This window comes from Pan troglodytes, chromosome 14 (assembly GCF_028858775.2).
Source record: "Pan troglodytes isolate AG18354 chromosome 14, NHGRI_mPanTro3-v2.0_pri, whole genome shotgun sequence".
In the NCBI taxonomy this organism is placed as follows: Eukaryota; Metazoa; Chordata; class Mammalia; order Primates; family Hominidae; genus Pan; species Pan troglodytes.
Window position 1 is genome coordinate 20,275,706 of NC_072412.2, and position 9,824 is coordinate 20,285,529.

The window sequence follows — 9,824 nt, forward strand, 5'->3', positions numbered from 1 at the left end:
AAAGAGCGGAGATTCAGACCTTCATAGATCTAACTCCAGAGATTGGAAACACTGAATTATAATGCCCTCTCTAGATAATCTCAAGAAGTCATGAGGCTGGGCATGGTGGCTCACGCCTGTAATCCCAGCACTTTGGGAAGCTGAGGCGGGTGGATCGTGAGGTCAGGAGTTCGGGACTAGCCTGGCCAAAATGGTGAAACCCTGTCTCTACTAAAAATACAAAAATTAGCTGGGCGTGGTGGCAGGCACCTGTAATCCCAGCTACTCAGGAGGCTGAGGTAGGAGAATTGCTTGAACCCAGAAGGTGGAGGTTGCAGTGAGTGGAGACCAAGCCACTGCACTCTAGCCTGGACAACAGAGCAAGACTTCATCTCAAAAAAAAAAAAAAAAAAAAAGGGCACATGATTACAACATACTCATAAGTAAGGAAACTGAAAACAAATTACTCCCTTATACTTCCTCTGAAAGAGGAATGGACTTTGTGGAGTGAGGAAGAGGGGAACTCAAAGACTTGTGTCTCCAGCCTCAACCAAAGCAGAGAACGATTCCAGGCCTAGCAGACACAGAGAATCCACTTGCTCGTGAGGCCTCTGCAGTTGTGAAGCCAGGATAGTGTAGGGGTTCTCTCCCTGAGGCTCCTATAGAATATCACCTATGGCTGGGTACGGTGGCTCACACCTGTAATCCCAGCACTTTGGGAGGCTGAGGCGGGCGGATCCCTTGAGGCCAGGAGTTCTAGACCAGCCTGGCCAACGTAGCGGAACCCTTTCTCTACTAAAAATACAAAAATTAACCAGGCATGGGGGTACATGCCTGTAATCCCAGCTACTCAGGAGACTGAGGCACGAGAATCGCTTGAGCCCAGGAGGTGGAGGTTGCAGTGAGCCGAAATGGTGCCACTGCACTCCAGTCTGGGCGACAGAGCCAGACTCTATCTCAAAATAAAATAAAATAAAATAAAATCTGCCTAACTACAGAAGAATGTTCTCTATGGGCAGTAGCATAAAAATAGAATAGGATCAGATCATGAAAGACCCAGACAACCGAGAAGAAAATGGAACATCGACTTGTTTCATTTGTTTTAGAGTCGTTTTATATCCATATACAGTAGTTTATGTCCTTAACTAAATTATACATTCCTTAAGAACAGAGAAGATATTCTCCCCCAAAAACCATATGTAAAGAACATTTTAATGGTAAAATTCAAGGCCAGGTGTGGTGGTTCACACCTGTAATCCCAGCACTATGAGAGGCTGAGGTGGGAGGATCACTTGAGTCCAGGAGTTCAAGACCAGCCTGGGCAACATGGCAAAACATTGTCTCTACATAAAAATACAAAAAAATTAGCCGGGCATAGTGGCACATGCCTGTGGTCCCAGCTATTTAGGAGGCTGAGGCTGCAGTGAGCCATGATTGCTCCCACTGCACTCCAGTCTAGGTGACAGAGGCCCTGTCTCAAAAAAAAAAAAAAATTGCACTTAATACATTCAATTTAACAGTTTTGGGTTTTTTTTTTTTTTTTGGCTTTTTTTTTTTTTGTTTTTCGTTTTTGTTGGGTGGGGGAGAACATAGGCGTATGCCATCCCACCAGGCTAATTTTTTTGTATTTTTTGTAGAGATGTTATTCTGCCATGTTGCCCAGGCTGGTCTTGAGTGTTGGGATTATAGGCATGAGCCACCGCACCAGGCTTTGTCTGTGTTTTGAGGAATTGTTGTTGTTGTTGTGGTTAGTTATTATGAAATGTATATCTATTAGTCTGTGCCTCCAGTTCCTGAAACAGAGCTCTTAATTCCTTGTATGTAGGGGCGCTAGGAGAATCTTCTGTTCTAATATTTGGTCTTTGACCCTAATTCCTGACACAGAGCTCCTGAATCCCTCAGAATTTCCTGGGCGATAGGAGCATCTTTGTTCCAATCAGGTGACTGTTGGTGGCTCCTGGATGGAGACTGGTTGCCAGAAAGACCAAGTCATGATTAGACTCTTGGAACTTTCAGCCCTATCTCCCATCCTCCAGGAAGGGGAGAGGGGCTGGTGATTGAGTTAATAATCATGCCAACATCATAAAGCCTCCATAAACTGCAGTGTTCAGGAGCTTCTGGGATGATGACTATATCTGCATGCTGGGAGGGTGGCACACTCCAGCTCCATAGGGACAGAAAGCCCAGCACTCAGGACTCTTCCAGACCTCAACCTATGTATCTCTTCTGTTCATCTGTATCCTTTATAGTATCTGTCATTAACCTGTAAATGCGGGTGTTTCCATGAGTTTTATTATTTTTATTTATTTATTTTTTTTGAGACAGAGTCTCGCTCTGTCGCCCAGGCTGGAGAGCAATGGCATGATGTCAGCTTACTGCAAACTCCGCCTCCTGGGTTCAAGTGATTCTCCTGCCTCAGCCTCCCGAGTAGCTGGAATTACAGGCGTGCGGCACCATGCCTGGGTAATTTTTGTTGTTTTTTAATTTTTTTTCAGTAGAGACGGGGTTTCACCATGTTGGCCAGGCTGTCTCAAATTCCTGACCTCAAGTGATCTGCCGGCCTCGGCCTCCCAAAGGCATGAGCCACTGCACCCGGCCTCCATGAGTTTTATAAGCCATCCTAGCAAACTAATAAAACCTGAGAAGGGGTAGTGAAAAGTGATTTACAGCCAGTTGATTACCAGTTTAGGTGACAACCTACTATTGGCATCCCAAATGGGGGCAGTATTCTAGGACTGAGCCCTTAACCTATGGGGTCTGCACTAACTCCAGGTAGATAGTGTCAGAATTGAACTGAATTATTCTAGGACACCCAGTTGGTGTGTGATGGGAAAAACCCACACGTTTTGGTGACCAGAAGTGTGTTGAGTGTTGAATGTGAATGTAGAAGGAAAAACTTTTGCCTCAGTTGGTTTTTTCTTTAGAGTTGTTTTGTCTCTGTTGGGTAATCAGCTATTTTTTTCTCTGCTATTAAGAATCCGGTCTTTAGTAATATATCATACCTTATTAATTTTCAACTTTTAATCTATTAGCAAAGAAACATTGCTTAGCTTATTAAAATTATATGTAAAGTAAAAGCTAATAGAACTTCTTATCCTTAAAACCTTTTTTTCTATGCAGAGAACCAGAACTTTCTGACAGCTATTTCAACTATCAAAAGACCTTTTGCTCCCTCATTTCCTAGACATTTTCCACAGAGTTTATAATATTGGACGTCAGATTTAGGGAAAAGTGGGGTATTACTGTTTTGTTTGTTTTTGCTTTTTTGAGACAGGGTCTGGGTCTGTCACCCAGGCTGGAGTGCAGTGGCACGATCACGGCTCACTGCAGCCTCGACCTCCCAGGCTCAAGGGATCCTCCTACCTCAGTCTCCCCAGCAGCTGGGACTACAGACGCATGCTACCACGCCTGGCTAATTTTTGTATTTTTTGTAGACGCTGTGTTTCGCTATGTTGTCCAGGCTGGTCCCGAACTCCTGGGCTCAGGTGATTTCCGCCTCTCAAGGTGTTAGGATTACAGGCATGAGCCACCTCGCCCAACGAGTATTATTATTATTATTGTTTGTTTGAGACAGAATCTCACTCTGTCACCTAGGCTGGAGTGTAGTGGTGCAATCTCAGCTCACTGCAACCTCTGCCTCCCATGTTCAAGTGATTCTCCTGCCTCAGTCTACTGAGTAGCTGGGACCACAGGCCTGCACCATTACGTCCGGCTAATTTTTGTATTTTTAGTAAAGACAGGGTTACGCCATGTTGGCCAGGTTGGTCTCGAACTTCTGAGCTCAAAGTGATCCACCCGCCTCGGCTTCCCAAATTGCTGGGATTACAGGTGTGAGACACCGCACCTGGCCTATTTTGTATTTTTAAAAAGCCTTTATTTAATAGGTTTTGCCACTAGTTTTCTTTCTTAATTTAAATCGTATTTTTAAATTTGTGGTAAAATATACATTACATACAACTTACCATTTTAACCATTGTAACCATTACAAATTCTCATTTTGTACAATTATGAAAACAATTTGGGTACCAGGGGAGAAAATCTTCAGTATTAAATTTCAATTCGTATTCATGTTTTCCAATATTAAAATCATGAGACTGTACATTTTCCTCTGATTTTAATTTATTTCTAATTGCTTTGCTTTTAGCTATTTTGGAAAACTGAATCTCCAGGAAAATACAGCAACAGCCTCTAATGCATAGTTAGGGAAGGCCCAGCGTTCCAGCAACTTTCCAGGGCAACCACCTGACCAGTCCCCGCAGACCTCCCTTTCCAGCCACCTCCAGAGACTCCAAGTGTAGCTTCATTCTCCAAATAGCCACTCTGCTTCTCAGATGAGTAATAAACTATGTGGTTGCGTAAGTCAGAATTGCTCAATAATTTGAGAAGATTCATTCCCAGAAAAGCTCAAAGATACACTATGAAGATACAAATCACATTCTGCATTTAAAGAATTCTTGTGTTGACACTTACGTTAGTAAGAGAAGAATTGCTAAAACAATTTTTTTTCTTACCACGTCCCCCGAAAGCTTACTCTGTCTGCTGAGTGAGCTATGACAGCAACACCAACTATTTTACTTATTTCTCATTACGTTTACAGTTGGCTGCAACTTCCATTTCATTTGCAGACCTGAGCAGAATGCTGCTTTGTCTATAATTAAAAGAAACATCCCATTGAAAAGGTGAAGTTTTAATTCTATATGCTCCAAAACCTTCCATTTAAATTTTTTATCAAACGTTTGCAGTAAACATTGGTAAAACTTGCTTTAGGAGCAACAGGGTAAGGCCCAAACTCTCATCTCAACAAGAATCCATTTCCATAACAAAATTAATATTTTCAAAGTCATCTGAGTTAATCTAAATTGACAATACATATTTAATTGTGTAACTGTAAAGGAAACATTTTCATGATATGTTTTTAAACTTTGAATTTAAAATTAACTACTAAATGTTGTTTTGGTTGTTATTTTACAGCTCCTTTTAAGACCAGTATTTTTTTTTTTTTTTTTTTTTTTGAGATGGAGTCTCGCTCTGTTGCCCAGGCTGGAACACAGTGGTGCGATCTCAGCTCACCACAAGCTCTGCCTCCCGGGTTCACGCCATTCTCCTGCCTCAGCCTCCCGAGTAGCTAGGACTACAGGCGCCCGCTACCACGCCCAGCTAATTTTTTTAAATATTTTTAGTAGAGAACAGAGTTTCACTGTGTTAGCCAGGATGTTCTTGATCTCCTGACCTTGTGATCCCGCCTCGGCCTCCCAAAGTGCTAAGATTACAGGCGTGAGCCACCATGCCTGACCTTAAGACCAGTATTTTGCTTTATCAGCCGGGTGAGGTGGCTCACGCCTGTAATCCTAGCACTTTGGGAGGCCGAGGTGGGAGGACTGTCTGAGCTCAGGAGTTCGAGACCAGCCTGGGCAACATGGTGAAACCTGTCTCTACTAAAATACAAAAAAAAAAAAAAAAAAAAATTAGCCGGGTGTGGTGGTGTGTGCCTATAGTCCCAGCTACTCCAGAGGCTGAGGCAGGAGAACTGCTGAACCCGGGAGGCCGAGGCTGCAGTGAGCCAAGATCATGCCACTGCACTCCAGCCTGGGCGACAGAGTGAGACTCGTCTCCTAAAAAAAAAAAACCCTCAGTATTTTGCTTTATCAACCAGAGCTGATAAATAAAAACCAAGTGAGTTATCTTTGCCTGCTTGATAAATGGGTTTGATAATGAAAACCATGATGAGATTATGATAAGGTGATTCACCTGCAGAAGTGGAAGCCGGCCAGTAACCAAGAGGCTGCCAAATTTCAGAGAGCAAAGGGAAATCTACACAAATCAGGATGCAGTCTCTGCAGATCGTATTTGATAGTTGGTAACCCCAGGCCAAAAAGAGTTCTTGGGTTTGAGGTTGGAACTCGAAAAATGTCCTAGAGCTAATAGCCTTCAGAAAGACATTGGTGGGAGGAAGAACTAATGTTTGAGGTAAAGATACTTGGAAGGAGAAAAGGACAGAACAAAGTCACAGAGAAAGCCTGGTATTTGAGGCATGCAGATAATGGACTTCTGAGAGAGCAGGGAGGATGTTAGAGAAATAGGGAAATGAAGTAAACAAAGAAGTAGACAGATGAGATGGCACAGCTCTGCGATTATGTACAGTCAAACGAATACTTGGGGAGTAAGCTGTAAAAATTATTTCGGAGAGCCCAGCGTGGTGGCACATGCCTGTAGTCCCAGCTACTTGGGAGGCTGAGGCAGGAGGATCACTTGAGCCCAGGTCCAATGAAATGGCTATTTCCTGCATAGGATCTGTCCCCATACCCTGCTTGTGCCTTTCCAGGCCTGGATGTCCCCTCCCCAGTTTCTCTTTTGGTTGAAATCCTTCTCATTTGCAGTAGGCAGAATAATAGCCACCCCCAAAGATGTCCATGCCTTAATGACTGAAACCTGTGACTGTGTTACCTGACTTGGCAAAGGGGGAGCTGTAGATGTGGTTGTGGTTACAAACCTTAAACGCGGGAGACTATGCTGGATTATTCAGGTGGGGCCCAGCGTAGTCAAATGGGTCCTTAAAAGCAGTAGAAGGCAGAAGGGGAGGCTAGAAAGATGCAACAGCAAAAGAAGGACTTGACCCTGCTGCTAGTTTTGAAGATGGAGGCCACAAGCCAAGGGATGCAGCAGCTTCCAGAAGCTGAGAACAGCCAGCAAGAAACACTCCCCAGTCCTAAAACCACAAAGACCTGAATTAGGCTAAAAGCCCAACTAGCAGGAACAGCCCCTTTGCTAGAGCCTCCAGGAAGGGATGCAGCTCTCCAACTCCTTGGTTTTAGTCCAACAAGATCCACATTGGGCTTCTGACCTACAGGACTATAAGATAATTAAGTTATGTTGCTTTCAGCCACTAAGTTTGTGGTTCAGTAGTCCCCCCTTACCTGTGACTTTGCTTTTCACAGATTCAGTTACCTACTGTCAACCAAGGTCAGAAAATAGGTGAGTACAATACAGTAAGATATTTTGGGAGAGAGAGACCAAATTCACATAACTTTTATTACAGTATATTGTTATAATGGTTAATGGTTCTATTTTATTTTTAGTTTTTTTTTCTTTTCTTTTTTTTTTTTTTTTTTTTTCTGAGATGGAGTCTCACTCTGTTGCCCAGACTAGAGTCCAGTGGCACGATCTCAGTTCACTGCAGCCTCCGCCTCCTGGGTTCAAATGATTCTCTTGCCTCAGCCTCCCGAGTAGCTGGGACTACAGGTGCACGCCACCACGCCCAGCTAATTTTTGTATTTTTAGTAGAGACGGGGTTTCACCATGTTGGCCAGGCTGGTCTCAAACTCTTGACCTCAAGTGATCCGCCCATCTTGGCCTCCCAAAGTGCTGGGATTACAGGGCGTGAGCCACCGTGCCCGGCCAGTTATTGTTGTTAATCTCTTACTGTGCCTAATTTATAAATTATCATAGGTATGTATGTATAGGAAAAACATAGTTTATATAGGGTTCAGGGCTATCTGCAGTTTCAGGCATCCACAGGGGGATGAACGTATCCCCTGCAAATAAGGAAGGAAAACTGTATTTGTTACGGCAGCAACAGGAAACAACTACACCATCCTTCATGGCCTGCTTCTCACTCAGTGTCTCTGAGAAGTTGTTCTTGATCTTAGCCAGGAACAGCCCCCTTTGCTTTTTCCTGAATTCCCAGGAGCTCTGTGGGACTTCTGCCCCCTGAGAAATGGTCTGGTGTCATGATTCCTTGTAGACCTGTCTCATATTATTAGAGTTTTAGCTCTTTGAGGTAAGAGGTTAGGATGTAGGCAGGTATGGTAGCTGCCACAGTATCCAACCCCTTGCCTAGTACATAGAAGCCACTCAACAAATTGTGTTTTACATAAAAAAGTGGACAAATGGAAGCCTCCATAAACACGGCAGAAACAAAATAACTGTAGTTGGTACAACCTTTCTCTTCTCTTTTCCCACAGGTTAGTTATTATTATTTTATCTCTGAAATTAGAAGCCATTTCTTTACTATCTATTGTCTGTGGCCCCAAAATTATTTGAGTACTTCCTGTTAACAAGAAATGTTATTCTTGTCACATAGTTATATTTCATGTGTTTCCAAAGAAGAGGACCTTAGAACTTTAAGGAATTAATAATAAATAAGAATGCCTGCTTGGCCGGGCGCAGTGGCTCACGCTTGTAATCCCAGCACTTTAGGAGGCCGAGGCGGATGGATCACCTGAGGTCAGGAGTTCGAGACCAGCGTGGCCAACATGATGAAACCCCATCTCTACTAAAAATACAAAAATTAGCCAGGCGTGGTGGCGCACACCTGTAATCCCAGCTTCTTAGGAGGCTAAGGCAGGAGAATTGCTTGAACCTGGGAGGCAGAAGTTGCAGTGAGCCGAGTTTGAGCCATTGCACTCCAACCTGGGTGACAGAGCAAGACTCTGTCTCAAAAAAAAAAAAAGAATGCCTGCGGCTGGGCATGGCGGCTCACACCTTTATCCCAGCACTTTGGGAGGCCAAGGTAGGTGGATCACTTGAGGTCAAGAGTTTGAGACCAGCCTGGCCAACATGGTGAAACCCCATCTCTAATACAAATAGAAAAATTAGCCAGCTGTGGTGGCAGGTGCCTGTAATCCCAGCTACTCAGGAGGCTGAAGCACAAGAATCACTTGAACCTGAGAGGCAGAGGTTGTAATGAGCCAAGATGGCACCACTGCACTCCAGCCTGGGAACAGAGTGAGACCCCATCTCAAAAAATAAAATAAATAGAATGGCAGGGTGCGTGTTTCACGCCTGTCATCCCAGCACTTTGGGAGGCAGACGTGGGCAGATCACTTGAGGCAGGAAGTCAAGACCAACCTGCCCAACATGGTGAAACCGCATCTCTACTAAAAAAAACAAAAACAAAAACAAAAAAAAACTGGGCATGGTGGCCTACATCTGTAGTCCCAGCTACTGGAGAGGATGGGGTGTGGGGAGGATAGAGGCTGAGGTGGGAGGATTGCTTGAGCCCAGAAAGTCGAGGCTGCAGTGAGCTTCAACTTGGGTGACAGAGTGAGACCCTGTCTCAAAAAAAAAGAACTTTAAGAAGTCAAGACAAAAAGAAAATATTTGTTAAACATTTTAAACAGCTGAAACTACACTAAAAATCACAACTCAGAGTGAAACTAACAGGCTCGTTTTCTAAGGGGAGATCGGACATGATAGATGTTTTTCCCAGCCTGTCTTCTAAGCATCCACATCACACTCGCAGATGGCCCTTCCATCTGACAAATCGTGTACTAATTATTTTTCAAAATGTGTATGAGTTGAAGATCTCCCTAATGACTGTGCAACTATTCAAATGTTGAACACAACTTAGCTGGAGAAATCTGGAGAAGTCTGGCTGGGAAGGGAAGAAGAAGCAGGAAAACAGGGCTAAGCCAAGACGTGCAGCTGGAGCAGAAGGAGTCAGAACGGGCTGGCAGAGAGCGCTGAGCTCCCAGCTGGGGAAGAAACCAAAGAACATGGAGGCTCCTGCGACGAGAGGCCTGTAGGTTTTGGGCGCCCACCCTGCTACCGTAGAATGGTTCTTGGCAATAGATTTCTCAATTTCCTTCTCCAGTTTAATTTTTTAATAACTGAGTACAGTTAAAAATAGAGTAAGATCACAGTCTCCCAAGCACAGTTCCTTTTTTATTTGTGGTCCCCAAGAGGAGTCGTAAGAGCAGGGACTGGGGGGTACCCTGTGTGTCCTGGCATCATTTCACGGAAGGTAAGGCCATGTCACCACATCCCCAGTACAGGGCTGGCCCGGCATGGTATCCGCAGGAAACAGTGATCGAGCCCTCCTTCCTCCTACGTCCCCACCGCATCCT